The sequence below is a fragment of the Gymnogyps californianus genome, chromosome 2 (genome assembly GCF_018139145.2).
Source record: "Gymnogyps californianus isolate 813 chromosome 2, ASM1813914v2, whole genome shotgun sequence".
Lineage (NCBI taxonomy): Eukaryota > Metazoa > Chordata > Aves > Accipitriformes > Cathartidae > Gymnogyps > Gymnogyps californianus.
In genome coordinates, this window is record NC_059472.1 from 73,353,844 (window position 1) to 73,375,828 (window position 21,985).

At 41.6% G+C, this 21,985-nt stretch overlaps 1 protein-coding gene across 3 annotated transcripts in view; it reads right to left on the reverse strand.

The window, feature by feature from the left end:
• The window catches only part of FHOD3 (formin homology 2 domain containing 3), a 413,671-nt gene that overhangs the window by 239,567 nt on the left and 152,119 nt on the right, over positions 1-21,985 (reverse strand). The window lies entirely within an intron of this gene.

Here is a 21,985-nt window from a genome sequence, read left to right on the forward strand (position 1 = left end):
CGCATGTGTGTTCAGGGAAAGCAGGGGAAGAAGAGTAATGATGCAGTTAAAAAAAAAAAGATACCTGAGAATTTTGTATCCAATTCCAGCTGTAACCATTTACAGGGAAAGTATTTTTTAAGAGCTTTCTGACTGCATTACAGTATCTAAGCAATACCATATAAAATGGGAATAGGTACTTGAGGAGTAATGGAGCAAAACACTCAAAAAGGGAGTCACTTAAATTACATGTCTGTATTCAAGTAAGACATCCCATGCATCTACAAACTAACTTGGAATAACAAGGACTACCATTAATAAATAAAAAAAACATCGATGAGGTGGCTAAAGTTTAGATCATGCTTTCCATCCATATACTCCATTGCAATGGATTCAGGGTGATTTTGCTGCTTAGGCAATGAGAAGCAGCAAACATACTAAGATATCACACCCACACAATTCTTATCAGCGTGTATTATCAAAATAACAGAAAGCCTAATTTCATAAACAGAAGTGAAACAGATGAAGATTATGGGGGCAAATCATTGCCACAATTCTCAGTGCCTGTGCCTGAGTTTGCAAATGGAGTTTGAGACAAGTGAATATTTTGATTGCAGCATTAGTTTAAAACATTTGACAGGTTTTCAGGTACTGGGAGCTGTAACTTCCCAGAGCCTAGCTTCCCTCCTCTTATTGTTCCATCTGCCAAAGCCAGCAAGTACGTTCATACACAGCAGCAATATCTTCCTACGCCTGCCCCAGCAAAAAGGCTATCCAGGAAGTAAATCAACATGGTCACATTTCTGTCCCTCCCTCCTGGGATCGCACGGGACAACACAACACAGCTGGACAGAGCCACTTCACCTCTGAAGGATCCACTTTGCAAATGAAAGATGATGAAAATTTCACCTGCTGTTTTGGAAAGGCCACCAAGGCACCACAGTCCACACACTGTGCTTGAAAATGGCATTTCATCAGCATCTCAGAGGTGACCTGGTTCACCTTTTGAACATGGGCATCACAGATTTGAGATGAGAAGTGAAGACTATAAAGGCATACACCCAAGTGATGCTGAAGTCAATACCCCGACACGGAAAAGACAGTACTCTGGGTTGTGCTGCAATGTGCCAGACAACACAAGGAGCCTCTCCCTTGGAGCTGGGAGCTTGATGAGCCCACACCACACGTACCCACCACTCTCAACCGCCTAACTGAGCCATGATTTTTGGGTCAGAGGATCCATGCAGCCAGCAACAAGTAGTATCATTAGCATGGACAGGAGTATTAGTTTAAAGCAAATCAGGATATCTTTGTATTGTAAATCTCTCCTCTCTCACACACGCGTGCACAAAAACTTGCTGTTCGCCACCTCTTCCATCAGAGTGATTTGTGTGTAGAAGCTGGGACCCTTCAACTGAGAATAACCATTTGGTGGGGGCGGAGGGAGCTACTTGATACCTACAGAGAGAGGACATACGTGGCTCCGTTTGCTCCCAACAGGGCATTTCACTTCAGGGGCCCCCACGTAGATGAAAGCTCGAAGTCTCTTTTGCAAACCTCCCTTTGTTTTGTTTTTCCCCTTTGCCAACTATGACGACTCTACAGTTACTGATAACAAAAGCAGATGTTTACAGCCACATGGGAGGCTTCTCTGTATACAGTGGCTACTGCATTACATTGCATTAGTCACTCCATGACATCTACCATATGTATCACATTGATTAGTAGGCATTTTAAATCCCACTGACAGTGGTGGGATTAGATGTGCACAAATATTAAAATGTAGACTCCTTCCCCATCTGGTGATCGTAAAAACGGTTCTCTAAAACATTGGTTTCCTTCAGGATCCTCGTTCCCCCAACTGAAAAGTGTGCGGCTAGTTGCGTATCTTGTCAAGAAACAAAATTAAGGTTTTCCTAGCACTTAATGTGATTGCAGGATCTATGATAAAACCTTCATACCGTCTGTGATATGTTTTAGAAAGCAGAATTTGTCTTCTATTTCGTATAGCTGGAGACAGTGCAAACAGCTCATTCAACACAACTGACACCCTAGGTAGTTTTCTCTATTTTATAAAATGCAGAAAAAGGCTTCTGGAAGAAGAAACAAACCTCTTTAAAATGACTCACTGATATATTCAGATCATTGTTACCTGGACCTGGCTGGGGAAAGTCAGTCTATGAATTGCTTCCCGCCATCTACTTAATTTTGTTTTTTTTTTTTCCTCCAGTTCAGCATGGATCAGCTTGTTGGTCTGATTCACCGACTGCCTTCCATCTGACACCAAAGCCCTCCATTCTGACCATCAGCTTTGCTTTCATTTGTGCTGAACCCAGTGCTGAGGCGCCCCGATCTTCTATCAGCTCCATAATCATTATTACAACTAAGGTCTGTTAGTGCTAGTATAATTGCTAGGCCACTTGGAAAATTTATGGGTACAATTTACAGACTAAGCATCTCCCTGAAACCGCAAGTACGGCTTTAAATTAGTAACTCACACAAACAACAGGGCATTAAATGGAACAGAATTACTCATCAGCTGGGACCAAGACATCCACAAGAAATTTGTATTAGATATCCACGCACAGCAAAATCTGAATATCCTATGCTGATGGAGGCACAGATTTCAACTATCAGATGAGGATGCATGTAACACGTGAAACTTTTCTGGTGAAGTAATTTACAAAGACGATTTGGTATGTGATGCTGTCTGGGATTTGGCATTGTTACAATAAAATCTGGAGGAGATGGCTTTGAAGAAAATATATTTTATAAGCATCACCTATTACTGCAATGTAGATACCAGCAACTCAGGTGCAGAGGAAGGTGTAGCAGGGATCAAACCAGCTCTGCGGTCCTGCCCTCCAATCACACACCCATTTCCTACGCTAGGGAAAAATGTGAAATTTTTTCTTATTATACAAATATAACTTTGGGGGATGCTGGGATTCAGCTGTTGTAACTAGCGAAACCTATTTTTAGTGTTCATTTACTGTCACAATAGGAACAAGCTGTTTTCTTTACAAGGCTGATTTCACGCTCAGCATAGCCTACCGCAATACATTCACCAAGGAACGATACAAGTAGACAAAATTATCAGATAAAATCCCTGACCTTTCCTACAAATAACTGAGGTGTTACAAAATCAGATAAAAAAGCATGTTTTTTTCATCAAACAGTAGGTAACAAACTAGACAGCCTGGTCTGTTTGCTGCACTGCAGCATGCACAGCCTGCTGAGTCTCCTTCCCATCTGCCTCAGGATCTAAGCTCTAACACGAGAGACAAACAGAACAGTTGCTGCTCAGCCACCACCATAGCTTAGGACTTTCGGGACCCACATGGTGGCAGGGCTCCGGGAGGCTCTACAGCACACTGGGGAGCTGGTGAGACCAAACCCCTTGTGTTGAGCCTCGAAATCCCCCTGGCAATGGTAGCAGCAGGTATGCCAGTTCTGCGTAGGGGTAACATGCAGGGGAGTCTATCCACCTTCTTTCCCTGCCCTCCTCAGCCCAAACAGGCAAAAAAAAAAAAAGCCAACTTTGCAAATAAATATGTATAGTGACAGCTTTTTCTTAGCAGACTTCCCCAGAAGATCTGAGCTTTTCTCAAGGATATTTGCGAATGCTCTTAGGGTTAACTCAAGCTTTTTGGTAGGCTGAACTCACTGTCACTGACTGCCCTTAAACTGATAAGCAGCCTCAAAGGTTTATCTCCTCCAGTACCCCCTTCTCTTAACTTCATGCAAGGCAACTGTTGGGACTACAAAGTCAATGTTGTGTTGCAACTGATAATCCTACTTTTTTGCCTATGCCAAACATAGCAGCAAGTATCATGTTACCCGTATTAAATTTAACCACAACTCTCCAGACAGCACTCTGTACAGGAAAGATGGGAGAGTAGAGGATTTACAGTCAGGAACATTTTCTCTATTCTGGTGTAACTTGTGCTTCACATGACAAAACAACGCTCCACAAAAGACAGCAACTGCAGCTGAGACAACTCCCAAGCATGCCAATACACTGGGTAAGTTTTGATTTCACACTGAAGTGCTTGTTAAGCCTCATTGGGACCTTTCCATGGAGTATTTGTGCTGGTTTTGGCTGGGATAGAGTTAATTTTCTTCATAGGAGCTAGTATGGGGCTATGTTTTAGATTTGTGCTGGAAACAGTGTTGATAATACAGGGATGTTTTTGTCACTGCTGAGCAGTGCTTACACAGAGTAAAGGGCTTTCCTGCTTCTCACACCACCCCACCAGCGAGGAGGCTGGGGGTGCACAACAATTTGGGAGAGGACACAGCCGGGACAGCTGACCCCAACTGACCAAAGGGGTATTCCAGACCATGTGACGTCATGCTCAGCATATAAAGCTGGGAAGGAAGGGGGGGACGTTCTGAGTTACGGTGTTTTGTCTTCCCAAGTAAGCGTTACGCATGATGGAGCCCTGCTTTCCTGGAGATGGCTGAACACCTGCCTGCCGATGGGAAGTGATGGATGAATTCCTTCTTGTGCTTTGCTTGCATGCGCGGCTTTTGCTTTACTTATTAAACTGTCTTTATCTCAACCCATGAGTTTTCTCGCTTTTACCCTTCCGATTCTCTCCCTCATCCCACTGGGGAGGAGTGAGCGAGGGGCTGTGTGGTGCTTAGTTGCCGGCTGGGGTTAAACCACGACAGTATCGCAACGAGTAGCTTCTGCCAGCTGCAAGCTAATCCTGTCAAGGTAAGCACTTGCTTAAGCTTCCAGGTGAGAGAAGTAGGAGATACATCTGGCTGCATGCACATGTTTCTCCTTACAGATCAACTACTGCCTCCCCAGCCTTTACGTTTATATCATAAGTATCTTCACAATTCTTCCTCCCAGACCAGAAATAATAACAAAGAAAGCGATGTTGGGGCTGAAGAACTGGTTTGCACTTGCACAACCTCAACACAATCCTACTCCTGCAAGCAGGCTATGCCTTGACCTAACAAATTCCTCAGCGCTTGTTAATTGTGAATGAAGCCCCGAAGTCAGAAATACCATTTGTGTGCAAAGATTAAGTATCAGTCCAGCAAAATCTTTGCTGAGCTTTTTTTTGCTTGGTTTCTCATATTTAAAATGGGCAGAATAGTATTTTCATACTTAACAGAAATTCAGATATGCCTTTGGAGCAGGCTACTTTGTTTTATGATAGATTTATAAGCACACGTCAAACATAAATAGATTTCTTAATGGATGCAGGACAGCACCAAACATTTGTTACATTCAGAACAGATCAGTTTTAATTTAAAGGGACCAGAGGCAAACCTGACGCATCCTACACAATTATGTAAAATGTCAGTCTCCAGCCTGAGAGGTATGTGATTTGCTGCTACGCACCACTTACACCTGGGGTTTCAAACAGCCAGTTAGTGGAGCCGAATGACTTCACTAATTTTGTTCCACTTGGAACTTGACTTAGCTGCACGGCCAGCAATTTTCTTGCTATTCAGACACAGATCAGAGCCCTGAATGGCATCTTGCTTTATTACTCAGCAGATTTTAGACTTGAAAATAATTTTAGAGTAGCAAGGGGGGTGCAGGGGGAGTGGTCAAGATGCTTTAGCTCCGATGGTCTGTGATCTAGGATTTCAATCTACTTCTGAAACAGCATGATTCCCACACAAGTCCAGCATGAGAAGTTGAGCTCTGTTGTTCAGTGGCACCGCTCCTTCCCTGGCAGCAGACACTTGGAAACTGCAGAAGGTGCAAAACCCAACTGACTCCGAGTTCTCCTAAACGTTAGAAAAACAGGAATCTGAAGCTTGCAGCTGCATTTTATCACATTTATCCATATAAATAGACCAAATCCAAAGCGGATCCAGACCTGAACTTTTCACCTTGTGTCCCTCTGTGATGAAAATGTATCTCATTTTGTTACTCAGACCAGAAATTCTTTAAAAGACATGTATTATATTTCTAGCTAAGGAATGACGCTCTCACCAAAACCCTACTGTGCTATGGTGCCTAAAATAGTTAGCTCACTAATACTGTCCAGGTTTGGAGGTTACATTTTGAACAACATGTTTTGACTGAGTAAGGTTTTTTTAATAATCTTTTCAGCTTTCCCCCATCATTTATCTTCTTGGCGCATAAGCCACTCTGAGGCTGGACTGGTTACAAATACCAGTGAAGAGAACACTACTCTCCTGTGGGCACTACCAGAACACCATTAAGAAAGGAAGAGATGCTCAGGAGGATATCACAAGCCTTGTCTGGTCTTCAGCATATCATATACCTTGGAATGTCTCTTATTAACTCTTGGATAAATGTCTCCCATAACGCATAATAAAGTTACTGATGACTGATCAACTACCCCAGTTTATCAAGCCCTGTCTTTCATCAAAAACAGATATTTTCACAGCCTTGCAGTGATTCTTTCCCCAAACTTAATCCCAAGACATCCCCCTTTCAAAACCATAGCTTGCAAAATTTGGGACACCATTCAAAAAAAAAATTATATATGTACAAAACACATGGAAATCGCATGCACTGAACACAAACATTATTAGTATTTAGGTTTTGGAGGGGTTTTAGACCTCAGAAGTTAGGATTTTGGGTTTAAGTAGCATATTTTGCTGGAGTCATCTCTCCACTAGTTGTCCTAGTGGGGAATGAGGGAGACACTGATTTTCTTGTTAAAGAACAAATATGGATAATGTTACTGCTTTCCGAGTTTTATCTCAGGGAATCAAGCTCAGACAACTTTGTACTGCAATCGCCATTGCATTCAGCGTCAAGTTAACAAGAAAAGACAGCAATGTCGGATGCCTGAGCTACTGCGCCCCACTTGACTGAAGCCAGCCCATACGGACCCTGTCTAGGGATCTCCAAGCTGGTAACACAATCTGGTTAGTTTGCTTATGATAACAAAACCAAGGCGATTTTATCTGTTTTTCTCAATAAATATTTATAGGCAGATGTCAGCTTTTCAAAGGTATTCAGACGCCTAAATGAGCTCAAAGCATCTCCAGGCAACTTCAAAATACTGAGGGACCTACCTCCTTGACAGATGAAGGAGGTAGGTAGCTCAATACCAAGGTACTGAGAACAAAAAGCAGCACCACAGCTTGCTATAGTCACTACTGGCTACTTTGCTGCATTTAAACAGAGGATGGGCCATGCTACTCAATCACTCTAAATGGGACAACTTTCTTTAATATCAGTGGAAGTTGTGAGTGGATGGCAGGATTCGCAACCTCTTTTTTCCCACTATGTCTGTTTGAAAATCCATCTGATTCAAAGCTTAATTTTCATTGTTTAGTTCTATGGAAACAGATGACCAAGTTTCCCAAAAAGCATCAGTCTTGACTCTTAGGAGACGGTTGAAACAGACTGCTTTTTAAATGAAATAACAGCTTTCTAGACCAGTTCTGGAGAGCATCTACTGTGCCACTCATTCACTTGCTCTCTGACAAATTTTTTCCTCAACTTGAGTTCATTACCAGCTTCTTTTTCTTGTTTTGGTAGTGATGGGAGTCAATCCCACCAAAAGCCAGTTTTTCTTCATTAATAACGTTACAAGTTTTGATAGTAGTAAACTCCTGTTTGTGTAATACACATTTATAAATAATCAGTGTTCTGCTCAATAGCCATACAAAAATACAGCAAGCCTAACACATGAAAAAGAATAAGCAAATCCTCAAATGAGCTGCAGTGTGTCTACAGGGTGCATTCACTAGAAAGGAGAAATTGTAAAGGAATTAATTTTTCCATCAATGAACCAGAAGAATTCAGAATTCCAGAGTTCTTCAATTACTTGAGATATCTGCCCCCTGCCGCTCATACCAAAACTTCACTGCTGCAGTTGTGTCCCCCAAACAGCTTCTTACACAGTCCCCAAATTTACAATATCTACACAAGGGGTGCGGAACTCAGCTGTGCAAAACACTATTCTCGGTATATCAAAAGAGGATTCCTGATCCCTGATCCAACACTGTTGCAAACTAAATTAAGAGCGACACTGGTTACACTGCTGTGCAGCATGCTCACAGGTCCTAGATCGGAGAACTACTCTCATGTTAGCCCATGAATATGCAACATGAAGAACATGGGATTAAAACGTCTCTGACATAAGTCTGGGTTTGTATAAGTCACAAGACGACTTTAAACTGGCTAACTGCACTGAGAACCAAGAAAACAGAGTTCAGTCCTTTACAGAGGTTTTCTCTCTTGCACTCAGTTCTGTGCTGCTGCAGATGCAAATGCAGCGGGTCCTGCTGAGGAGCGAAGGAAAACAAGGGAGCAGCAGATCTCCGTTTATGCCATTGCAGAGAGAAGTGGACTGTCTCTCGTGACAACGGACCAACTGTGTCAACCAAGAGCTTCTCTAATCATCATCATTGCATCATCCATCTCTGGAACAAATCTTGAACTACCTTAATTATGAATTGACATGGTTTCAGTTTGTCATACCTGCTATGAGCAATCAAGGTGCAAACATGCTTCTACACTCAACTCAGAAAAAAAAGGTATAAAGTTATAGAATCAAAAATAATTTAGGTTGGAAAGGAAGTCGAGGACACCTGGTCCAATGCCCCCACTCAAAGCAGGGCTCTGAAAAGCTACATGTGAGCTAGCTGCTACATTGTATGCAATAAAACCAGAAAACGCAAAGACACCCAATTCCAGCATTCCCTTTAATGGGACCACAGTGGGCTACATCTAATTGTGAAGTCTTCATTCCTCTTATCTCTTTCTTCCACTGAATGGCTCTCAAATGCAAGGGACATATCATTCAAGGGCTGGTTTTACTAGCCAAAGACATCCATTACACCCAAGAATCTGCAGCTGTTAAAATTGCTTGGGCTCCTACACTGAAATAGCTCTGTCTGGCTACTCAGAAATACGCTGCTTAGAAGCAAAGGGTGAGACACTACAGGGAGTGGTTAAAAGGGAGCCCAAATTTACACAGGGGAGCAAAAAATTACATACACTAGGAATCATCTCACTTGAGCTGAAAATGAGAGCTGACCAAAAAGCGATCAGAAATAATTTTTTGAAAATGAGAATAAATGTAGGAAAAGTGATCAAATTATGGGTGGAAAAAAGAAAGGAGGAGAAAAAGAGCAAGAAATCATTAATGATTGAACTTTTCTTGTTTCCAGACTTTGAAAGCATTTTAATAAATACTAAAAGACAGGAGTACTTTAGAGATAAACGGTTCCTATTTCATCTCCTTGTCTTTCTCACTGCATGAGTTTCAGTTTTAAAATGGCAGTGCTTCTCAGTGCTATAAAAGGTAGGGACTTCAGGGACTTGCTCATGTTGCCATGTCAAGTGAGTAGCTCCAACAGCTTGCAAAGTTTATTCAATTCACATTTGAAGTGCTCCACGCAGGCCTTCTGTAGGCATGCGATGTCTGAGCAAATGGCAGAATGAGTGATGTAAACCTACTTTCACTGAAAAGCAACGGACAGCTTCACATTTGCTGCAAAAGGTTGCATACGGCCATGCATATCTGTTTTCCTTTACTGGTCTGCCTATCTGATTTGCTTTAAACACTTTTTTGCTTTAAAGTTTTCTCTCTGTCCTATAAGAATATTTGAGTTCTGCCTGAACCCTGGTAGTTACTTCATTACTGTATTGCCAATTAGTCTGTTAACTGTACATCTCTGGATCTCAAAATAGCTTTACGAAAATAAAGTAATCTATACTACTTGCTTATTACACTAACCAGACCTTGTGATTTCCCTCTACAGATGCTTTCCTAAGGTATCCCTCAGATAAACCATATAATTACACTAACTCTATGGTTCCCTCTACCACAGCCCAGACTTATTTCCTGATGTCTCTCTCACCATTCAAGTGTCTGCTCTAATGAGAGCAGCAGACCTTCAGCCAAGGGCTGCTTTGCCACAGGGAATATATCGAAGGCACGAAGGGCTGGGGAGTGGCTTCCAAGCAGGGGGTGACATGGGCTGTAACCGAAACAAAAAGCCCGCGTCCACCTGTTCTGCTTATGGACCCTGTGGTCTTCAGTCAGCGGGATGGGATATTTCACGCACAAAACCAAAATGCCAATTGTGTAATTCCTTACAGAAAATAAGCCTCTGGTCATGCAGATTTAGCCCCATCAAACAGCTGCCAGTGCAGCAAAAATAACCCAACACTCCTGCAGAGCATAAAACAGTGAACGTTATCACATCACATTGGATCCTAAGCACCACCAGATGAAGTGAAACCAGAAATGCTGCAGTAACCCCTCTGGTGAAAGGGTACATTCAGCCATAATTAAGCACTGAAACAGAATGCTGCTATTTAGCTATTGTTTAAAATGTCATGTATTTAAAATGCCCACTTTTGAAAGGTGTCCTCAGGGCATGATAAGAGGAGATCAAGTGTCTCGCAGTGAGGTTGCAGTTTGGACAGACAAAAGAAGAAACACGTGACTATCTGCACTTGGATATTTATACATAACTATCAGTCCTATCATGCAGCCGATACCTCCCCTTTTCAGTAAGTAAGGATGTCATTTAATTGAGAATAACCTATGAAGAAAATTTCTGTTTTACCTGAGAAACTATCTGGGTAGGCATATCTGGATCCATCTTAACAGTAAAAAAAATACTCAGAAGTCATGCTGAAGTAAAACATTTGAGTTTAGAACCTTGTAAATACCATGACCTGTTACATTTATGACATCTTTTCAATTTAAGCAGTCAAGATTTAATGTCATAAAATAAACAGTTCACATTAGAACTTATCCATAACCAAGCTCTTACAAAGACAATCTGATATATACCTGTTACTTACCGATTTCAGATCAAACCACTATTCAAATGCCATTGATGAAAATTTGTCTGTGAAATTTCATGTTTCATGAGAATCTAAAATCCTTCAAAGAACATTTCTTTTATTTGGACATATATATCTAAATATTCCAGTAAATGGGTAATCAAGATTAACCTGCAATGGCTTACCGTGACAACAACTTGATTCCACTTCTTAAAGTCTTAAAGTTATAATTATTGCCCTATTATTGCCATAAAGACAACACAAGTTGGGATTACAACTTTCCCAACACTGAAATAGCTTGTGTACACTTACGAGTTGAAGCTGTTGCTTCATTTTCTAATCCTGCAGAAAATCATATACCTGCAGAAAATCATATAAGTACAGATGCCTATGGATTTTCCCATAGTTGAATGCTCCATCCGGTAAACTTGAACTATTACAACTTTTTATTTGCTTTTTGTTTTTTTTGTTCCTCCCCACCCCCCCGAGTCCTTTCATACTTCTACAGCAATGACATATTAACACACAGTTAATACAGAGAATCCAGAAGCTATTTTGGAAAATGTTTTCAAATACCCTGGCACTTAAAGCAATAATGCAGATTGAAAGGTGAAGCTCCCCCAAACCAAAAATAAGTTTTCACAAACGTTTAAACTTCCTCTCTGCCACAACACTTCCCTTGAAAACAAGAGAGACCCTGGTGTAGCATGGGCATCCTGCAGTCGGGGAGCTAAACTGCGCCTCCTTAGCGAGCTATGAATGTCACCCAGAAATTTCAGGTGATTCAGCTCTTGACAACGATGGCGAGACACACATTGCATCTGCCCTTGCATTTCTGCTGATATCCGAGTAACTGTGCGTGTATGTGAGCAACACTGCATGCAGTTTCCACACCTGAAGTTCTGCTAATGCTGATCAGCATTCAGTGCACAACCCTAATGACATATTTTTAGGACTGCCGAGAGCCTTACCGCAACCCTGTTCTGCTCTGCTAGCCATAACATGGTACCACGAATAGCTTGGCAGTTGGCAGTGCTTTCTATATCTCATAAAAAGTTACTTCTGATTACAAAACAGGCTTTTCTATACAGACTATTCTGTCCAAACAGGCAAAAGATATTAGGGGTGTAATGCTATCTTTCTGGGCAAATATCCTAGACATAATTTAACTTACTTTTTTTTTTTTTTTAATAATTTGATCTAGAATTGCAGCCTGAAGACTCAATATAAAATTGCACCAAATGTTTTGGTGTTACTTCTTTGATCTTGGCTTATTCTATATTCTTTAGACAAATTCCACAGCAGGGCTAAGCATACCATTTTTTCTCATCACCTTCTAGGCTCCAAGAGTAATTTGCAGCACCAGATCCAATTTTTAGTTATAGTCTTCTCTACAATCACTGTGTATCTGTAATAGCCTTAGGCTTGAAATACAGTCTGAAACCCCTCTCAGATGCAAGAGACTGACAGGAAAATACTGGGAAACTACCCAGGCACAAAACGTTACTGGAAGGTAATCAATCTTCTCCTTATTCCTGACCCGCTTCTTTCAGCCCTCAGTTACACACAACCTTTTGTCTTCCTCATGGCCCGCAGCAGAACAAAGCCCATGCACAGTTCAGCAGCCTTCCCCAGAACAGGGCCTGGGGAAAGCCGCTCCTACAATTGGCTCGCTGTTCGGAGAAACCTGTCTTGTAGCCATCATTAAAACATACCATCTGAAAAAGGCCAAAAAGCATCAGCCTGAAAAATTCACTGAAATATGTTTACCAGTAAAGTGGCAAGGTATCCCAAGATGTATATGTTGATCCTATTCCTGTGTTCTCCAGGTATGGAAATAAAAACCAGACATCTCTTTTATTTAGTAAAACATGAGAATACACTGAGAAAAGTTTTACCTCAGGGCTATAAATTATGAAAAGAGATTTTGCACAGCCTGGGAAAACACTTCAAACTGGCAATGCTTTCTCCAGCGCTATGAAAACGTGAAATGAGAAGACAGCCAAGGGGGGCTCTGAGGGTGGGGGTATTTACAAAAACACAAGTATTTGCAACTCCACTTTCCCACATGTAGTGGGTTGACCCTGGCTGGATGCCAGGTGCCCACCAAAGCTGCTCTATCACTCTCCTCCTCAGTTGGACAAGGAAGAGAAAACGTAACAAAAGGCTCGTGGGTCAAGATAAGGACAGGGAGATCACTCACCAATTACCGTCACGGGCAAAACAGACTCGACTTGGGGAAAAAATTAATTTATTACCAGTCAAATCAGAGTAGGATAATGAGAAATAAAAACTAAATCTTAAAACACCTTCCCCCTATCCCCCCTTCTTCCCAGGCTTAACTTTACTCCTTAATTCTCTACCTCCTCCCCCACAGCAGTGCAGGGGGACAAGGAATGGGGGTTGCGGTCAGTTCATCACATCTGTTTCTGCCGCTCCTTCCTCCTCAGGGGGAGGACTCCTCACACTCTTCCCCTGCTCCAGCTTGGGGTCCCTCCCACGGGAGACAGTCCTCCACCCACTTCTCCAACCTGAGTCCTTCCCATGGGCTACAGTTCTTCATGAACTGCTCCAGCATGGGTCCCTTCCACGGGGTGCAGTCCTTCAGGAACAGACTGCTCCAGCGTGGGTCCCCCACAGGGTCACAAGTCCTGCTAGCAAACCTGCTGCAGCCTGGGCTCCTCTCTCCACGGGTCCACAGGTCCTGCCAGGAGCCTGCTCCAGCATGGGCCTCCCACAGGGTCACAGCCTCCCTCGGGCATCCACCTGCTCCGGCGTGGGGTCTTCCATGGGCTGCAGGTGGATATCTGCTCCACCGTGGACCTCCATGGGCTGCAGGGGCACAGCCTGCCTCACCATGGTCTTCACCACAGGCTGCAGGGGAATCTCTGCTCGGCGCCTGGAGCACCTCCTGCCCCTCCTTCTTCCCTGACCTTGGTGTCTGCAGAGTTGTTCCTCTCACATCTTCTCACTCCTCTCTCTGGCTGCAACTGCTACTCCATGTAACTTCTTTTCCCTTTCTTAAATATGCTATCACAGAGGCGCTACCACCATCGCTGATGGCCTTGGCCAGCGGCAGGTCCGACTTGGAGCTGGCTGGCATTGACTTTATCGGACATAGGGGAAGCTTCTAGCAGCTTCTCACAGAAGCCACCCCTGTAGCCCCCCCCCCCCCCCAGCTACCAAAACCTTGCCATGCAAACCCAATACACCACGTCTTTTCCAGCTCCAAGATTAACAATATATTGTGTTAAACTTACTAGAAAAGAACAAGGAGTTGTGTTCTCCAGAAGGCCATGGGGTAAAGAGCTATCCATGCCAACTCCAGCACAGACCGGGAGGGACCGAGGGGAACGGGCTATTTCACAGACCAACAACCTACCAACAAAATGACTACCACAACTGACGAGAAGTAACCACCTGGTTAGTGCTCTCAGAATACAGGTCAAGGAAGGTGAAGTACCCATGGAGCATGAGATGCCTACACCATGGGCCAGCAGTCACCTCTTGAGCTGAAAGCCAGCCACCGAATCATGTTGCCAGCATGACCTGGGGAACGCTGGTTCCCTCTGATCCACAGTATTCAATATTCTGGGGACAAGCACTTCGTTCCCCAGAGCCAACAAGTTCAGGAATATTACAAGCTACTCAAATTTTCAAACAGATCTTCACTGATAAACTACTTTTTCCTATGCACCTCCACTGACTAAATTTTGTCAACAAATGAATAAGAAGTTCAAACAGGTATGAGCATCTTAAACATGTACTTATCAAACTCCTACTTGTTTCTACTACCTATTAAAAGCAAAACTGACAGTTGACTTGCAATTTCCAGGATTTACCAAAGCCCAATGGTATAATAAAACCTGGCTGTAGGCTTCAGGACAACCTTCAAAAGCAGTGAAGTGACTTAACAGCCAGGGTCAAATTTTGAAAAAGTGATCTAGGATACGGATCGTAATTGCTTAAATGGCAGTATCAAAGACATAATTTTTCTTTTCCAAGCTAGTGACAGAGCATGCTGATAGGAATCTCGCAGAAGCTGAGTCAGTTCCTGGGGCTGACACAACTCTCCAGGTGCTACGCACCCTGGCTCCCAGGGCAGCGCTGGATCTGCTGAGCCACACAACATCTACCCACACGCCACTGCCCATGGCCAGCTTGTCGATCCCAACTTTGGGCATGTCTCCAATGGGAAATGGAGACTCCTGCGTTCGTGCAACTCTACTGCTTTCAGACAGGAATATCATCACGAATTCATTGATGCTTTGATTGACGTGTCAGAGGCGAGAGAAAGGCACATACATTCCACATCTCCTTTGCTCGAAACAGGCACCCCTGGGTCTGGACCCAGTCCCCATCATAAGCTTCCACACTCCCTCCTGCTGGACGTGGGACCTCCAGTACAATCATGCTGTGCTCCAGAGACATTATTAAGCCTGGTAATTTGAGCGTACACTTTCCAAACTCATGCTCTTGTGCATTCCTGGTTTAGAAAGTGCTTCTTCAGTGACACTAGACAGTTGAAACAAACAATAACAAGTTTTTCAAGGAGTTTCTGAAACATGTTTGCATTACATATGACAAGAGATTATACAGCACAGGTGAAGATAAAACAATAAACAAAGTTTTTTACCCCAGATTAGTCAGAAAGGGGACATCATGGTCCCCACAGCCCTCTCCCAGAAGCTATAAAGTTCCACATGGAGACTCATGGTGGAGATAAGACAGTTGCACTGCAATCAGGGGAAAAAAAGAATAAGATACCACACAGAAAACAAACGCAGTTAAAACAGATTTCCATTATATGAAAAGTGGAAATGACACACATAAAGTCTCCCAATATATAATAGACAACATTCAAATTTTGGGGGTTGTTAATAATTACAATGAAAATAATCATAAATAGTTTCAGTTATGTTTTGCACTTATGATCCAGTTTAGTAAAACTATGTCAACATATGACCTCAAAGACTACAGAGTAAAAATACAAATATTCTTGAATAACAAGATTTACAGACATTCTCTTTTTCTTGTTTATCTCTAGAGAATTAAGTCAAGGTAGTTTTTAAACAAACATTGAAGAAAGCAAGGAATGTGCCTGAAACTCCTGCACTTCAAAATTCAAGAAAAGCCATCCTTCCAAGATCAAGAAATGAATAAAAATCCTTACAAAATTATTGGTGTATCTCAAGTCATCTTTTCCACCATCACTTTACACACAAACACACACACACAGACACACACACTGGGTTGCCTGAGCAGCAGTCCCTCAGCTAAGAGGCAGGACTTCTCAGACCTTAGCTTGATGTAGAGAAATGGGCTGCTCATTCCCACAGCAAACACCAACTTGAGTACATCACACATGTAGTTAAGTCCTGTTAGCAAATTATTTTCTGACAACACCAACACTTGAACAGAGCTCTCGCTTTGAAAAATCAGACAGGACTGCAATACAAGTAAATGCAAGAACCTGAAGATTTTGAGGTTGAGAGTAAGAAAAGAGCTAAACTGCATGAAAACAGTATTTTGCCAAAGAAACATCAACGACAACAAAAACCCAAAAAGTATGGGACATATCTGTATTTTCTGCCTCTGGCTCTCACAAAACTGGTTTTCAAGACTCCTTAGAAAGTCTCAGCCCACTGACTGACAGCTAATATTAAAAAAACCAATTAATCATTTTACTTCCATGTCAAGTGAGTTGAGCACAGATGTTCTGCAAAAAGACCGTAAAAGGAAGAAAAGAGGTGAAGAACATGTCTCTGTATTTTCTAATTACATTTCAGCTATTGTTAAACTAATTTTCTGGCACTTGAATCTTTGAGGAAAAACAATACTTACAGAAAAGCATGAAGAACTGAGCTTATTCAAGGAATGCTACTCAGTTTACAAATCAGATTTTTCTTTGTACTGCTGGAAGACACACTGACTTGCGAACGGGAACAGAAAGGGCGACGTCTGTTGATCCCAACTCAGCAAATTCATCTCAGCTCTTTAAGTTACAGATTGGGAAATTCTCACTTACAAAGAAAATTAAGCCTAGATAGTCTTATTTTGATACGTTGTCCACCTTTGTATTTTTTTTCATAGTATCCAATAAAATCTTCTAATAAAATAAAATCAGGAGTTTATTTCCTCACCTCCTTTTCTCCATTGATGCTTCATGTTAACAGAAAGATTATAATTTAATAATACTTCTCTTTAATGATGGACAAAATATGGTAAAAATCTCTTTTCCCTTTTGCGCAGTGTTGCCATATTTGCTTTGAGACAAATCATTCTCATAGACCGTATCAGTGAAACAAAAACATAACGTCAATGTTTCTTTTATATTTCAACAGCTGATTAAATGCCTAGGGTGAAAGTTATGTGAAATTTTAATCGAGACTAAGCTGACTTACAGCAGTAGAGGCTCATGATGGTAATTTGGCAGGCACTTGAGAACTGCCTAGGCCAAGCTTGGCTATTGTACCCTTTACCTGCTGGAATCTATTTCAGCCACCAAAAGCAGTCGCAGGGCATGAAGCTCCTTGTACGCCACACTTCTTATTACATACCTGTGGCTTGGTTGCTCAGATTAAGACAGAGGATAACCATGTCGATGTCAGCATTTTTCAGATACACCTCTATCCTGAAAATCAGGTGGATACTTGTCATATTTAAGGGTGGCTTCAGCACTGATACTACACAGGAAAATAAAAAAACCTTGTATGGCCCTGGACTGTAAAGATCAGAACCAGTATTTTGAGCTGTAACAGGAAGAGGCTGATGACCTGCATAGTGTTTGGAGCAATGATGGAAACCGATTCAAGAGAATCATGGAATATGTGAAGAATAATTAGCCTCCATTAGCCAGGCTCTTTTCAGTGGTGTCAGTGACAGGACAAGAGGCAAAGGGCACAAACAGAAACACAGGAGGCTCCATCTGAACATCAGGAACCTGTGAGGGTGACCAAGCACGGGCACAGATTACCCAGGGAGGTTGTGGAGTCTCCATCCATGGAGATGCTCAAAAGCCATCTGGACACCGGCTGTAGGTGGCCCTGCTTAAGCAGTGCGGTGGGACCAGAAGACCGCCAGAGGTCCCTTCCAACCTCATCCATTCTGAGATTCTATGACTTGCATTTCCCTGTGTAAATGCTACGTATATCCTTCTGGACACACTGATGATTAGATTCCTGCAAAGATTAAGACAATGGTAGGTGAAGACTAAGCACCAGAAATGCAGTTACTGAGTATCATCCGATCTAAGACCCAGGCTGCAAATACATGGAAAAAAATAGAAGCAAGCACTCATACTTGGGCATGAGGCTTCATTTCTCAAGCTTGGACCAGGGCCCAGGCCAAAGAGCAAGAGTTAATATAATTCCCTTACAATGTAAAAATTAATATAATAGACCACTGTAGTTCTCATGTCAAAGAGGATATAAAGCAGACTTTGTGAACCAGAAAAAAGACTTAGAAGTGTATAAAAATTACCACTGTGATCTAGACTAAGGGAACTCCAGCTAAGAACTGGCTGACGTGAGACTGACGGACAAAACAGTGAGTGGGGGGTGAGATACGGGCAGAGCAATGAGAAACTCTGAAAGTTTGAGTTTACAAGGCTTACTAAAGCACCTCACAAAACTTGTATAAATGTGCACTTACTGCAAAAACCTTGCGCACAAACTATCCTCTTGTGTTGTAGAAGTCGGCTGCTTGTTTGGCAATTCTATTTCAACCACCAAGAAATACAGGACAGGAAATATTGAGCCAAAGTCCGGCTTGTTGAAGCAATTACACACACCCGCAGGGCTCTGCAGCTGAACAGCCATGGTCCATTAATGAAGAGTTGAAGGATTCGTCCCCTAAGGTGACTAAAAGCCCAACATAAAAACAATGTCCCAACAAGCCATGACAGCAGTTACCTTAGGAACTCTAACGATAATGCCCTCTCAATTACCAACCCTATTATGCACGCCGTATCAGGTAAGCTTTCACAAAGGGCTGTATGCAGCAATGTGGCTGTAGCTGCAGAGCAGCAAGGCTCCCACCCACGACACCGATGACAACAGAAGATGGAGCAAGTGAACGTGCTGCCCTCTCCTCTAATGCCCAAGGGGGTTCCAAGAGCAACCCAGGACCAAAAGTTTCCTTGCAAACCCTCTTGGTAGGAGTTGAATGATTTTTTTTGCCATATCTATGCAATTCAGTGAAGACAAACAACTGGCAAGTCACTACCAAAGCAAGAATTCATGTATAGCCTTACTGTAAGGCATCTTGAGGGGAGGCGGAACGGAAGGGAAAAGGAAAGCAAAAACCTTAAAGAAACAAAGACTTCAATCACCCAAGGGTTATTCTTTCCAAAAAAAGATTCAAGACCATATTTGTAATGGCAATAAACACTTCAGTTATATGCTTACTGTATTTCAGATTAGCAGATATGTTAACAGTCTGTCATATAATAGCGTCAGGGGCCAAATAGTTTGCTCAATTCAAGTATCTACTCCGAGACCCACAGGAGAATAAGTAAAACAATTTGAGCCAAGTATTTGTGTAAAATACTTATTTTTCCACCACCCTAAAGAAAATAAGCAGAAAAATCTCAAGTTGCAACTTAAACATGAACATCTATTACTGTTTCCTTGCAGTCTATAAATCTAATGTTACTGCCCATACATCAGACTCAGCCATGCCTTCTGCAACTTCTAGTGTCCTCTCTTCTACAAGTCTTAGTTTGTATTAGCTTTTCTTCTTCATGTGCATTTGAGGTGTAAAACTGGCCTTTCCTTCCGCAATTATGTCTTTGAAAGACCTTGCAATCACTTTGACTTTCTCCTTTTCCTAATGTAATATATTAACATAAATCAAATAAGAGGAGCGGTGTGGCAGCTGTCCTGTGACTGACTCTGATATCAGCAAATTCATCACAAAGCCAAAACCAGAGAAGTTCACAGTGAGAGCAATTTCAGAGGCAAAAAGGGCTGCCATCGCTTCCAAAAGCTCTTCAATTTTGCCAATGTCAAAGTACCAAGAGATTAAAAATTGGTTTTGATGTTAAAATTGTCCTTGATTTTAATTTGTTTTCTGCCATGTTAGCCTTCTAAAGCCATTTTTAGTTAAAATAGATAGGTCTCTCCAGTTGCTGGACTGCCACTCAGAAAATTGTTTGAAAAGTCCTTTCTGAGGAACATAGATAATGGGTTTTTTAAAATAGTTAAATTATCTGTCTAGTATATCAATGTTCTGTACTCGTCTTTATGAATTTATACATCTTATGCCCACGTAAGTGTTAATCTCTAAATTTGAAACATTTGTGAAAATAACACCACAGTCTAGCAATAAAAAAAAACAGACTACTTAGCATCATTCTTAGATAAATAAATTAATAATGAAAAAAGCCTATAAATTATGAAAACTGCATCAATATGACCACTTACTGCATCCTTAGCTGTATCCTAACTCTACAATTAGCCAATAATAATTTTTTTTTTTTCCCCTTATTTCCAGGCAATGTTCGTCTGCGGTCAACAAAGAGTACAGAAGGAAGGATTAGAAAGCTATCCCACAGAAAGCAGCATGAGTGCTTATTAACCTCAAAAGACTGACTCAGAGGAAACTAAATTCCAAAACTTGACACATCCTACTTCTCGTATCCCAACCAGCTCTGTGGTTTCCACCACGATTTCTCCATTCTCCAGCAAAAACATCAAACTATTTGGAACCAGATGCAGTTCAGACAGTAATGGAGATCCCAAAACACAGCTTTTCTGAGCCATGGACAGACATCATCGTCCAAGACTGGGCTTACGCAGAGAGGCATGGTTAAATACAGATGTTATTCTATTGAAGATGCAATGGCTTTGAAGTTTTCCAACGCATCTTAAGAAAATTGCTACACAGTAAGAATGCTGTCATATGCAACGGTGACACAGCTGCTCACAAAACATCCATAACCCCCCTTCAAGCTTGTATACCTGCACTAAGTCAGCAGGACGCAAGGAGGGCATCCATTTTTCTGAATGTAGGACTGTATCTTCCAAGAAGTTGAATAATAAGAGTGGATTTGATTTTTTTTCTAGGACACTACAATCCAAACTCCTGAGCTGGTTATATGTTTTTAAGGCTTCCTGCTTACTACATCTAAAGTATTAAAACCAGTATATTTTCTCTCAAAAACACAGGATAAGTCACATCAACAGAAGACTTATCAGAAACCAATTAGTGAATCATCTTTTAACAAACACCAGCATGAGGAAAGTTGTCAGACTGGAAGTCAGTATAAAAATCCTTTAAATGCAAGTACTTCAAAACTGTTGAACAACAAAACTCACAGAAGGTATCTGTATGTTGAAATATATTGTTTAATAGTCTACCATCTGTTCAGCAGCTGCTTACGAAAAATGTCTCAAAACCTTCTGACAATTAAAATAATTTCATATTTCCATGGAATAACTGGAGAATATATCCCAAAATAAACAGATTCAGCTTCCATTATCTCTATAGTAGGTGTAGGAAATACTCAAGAGTGAAGTTACAGACGGTTTTTCATGGCCGTGCACACACATACAAAGTTCACCATGTTTCCAGAATGCGCCTTCATCTTTTGCTTGAAAAATATGTGCTACGCAGTAAAAGCTAACAAAGGATGGCCACATTTTGGAGGTCAAATCATGAAGCGATCAAAGAATTTCATGAGATGGTTCATCATGTTAGAAGATTTCCAGCTACATCAGAAATGGAAGATCATCCTTATCCATTTGAGAGCTGATTTAAAAGCAAATCCATCCAAGTATTCTTAGGATTGGAAGTTCAGCATTCAGAAAGTTTCTGGTATGGTCAGAAATTTTATGTTCATACTAGCAATGACTGCCTTCTTTACAGTAAACATGTACCACAACCTCCCATGGCATCTAAGCCATGCTGTTAACCACAGACATATGTTGCATATTATTATTTGCGGTAACAATCTGTTTGCATTCATAGTCTCTTATTCTGGTTTATCAGTGGACCTCTGTCACACAATGCATATTACCATAAGTGGTTTTGTTTTATTTATTTTTTTAGTCTTGTCTTTGTTAACTTGTTCGCTCCAATTTTCTAAAGTTTGCAATTAAAAAAACCATCCCTCAAACATTCAAATTTATAAAATAATTAAATCAATATGTAGAAACAAAACTATGCTATTGTGAAATTTCAAATACTCATCATCTAAGACGCCTGGTCTCACTTTTATGCTCTCAGGTCCCTGGATATTCCAGA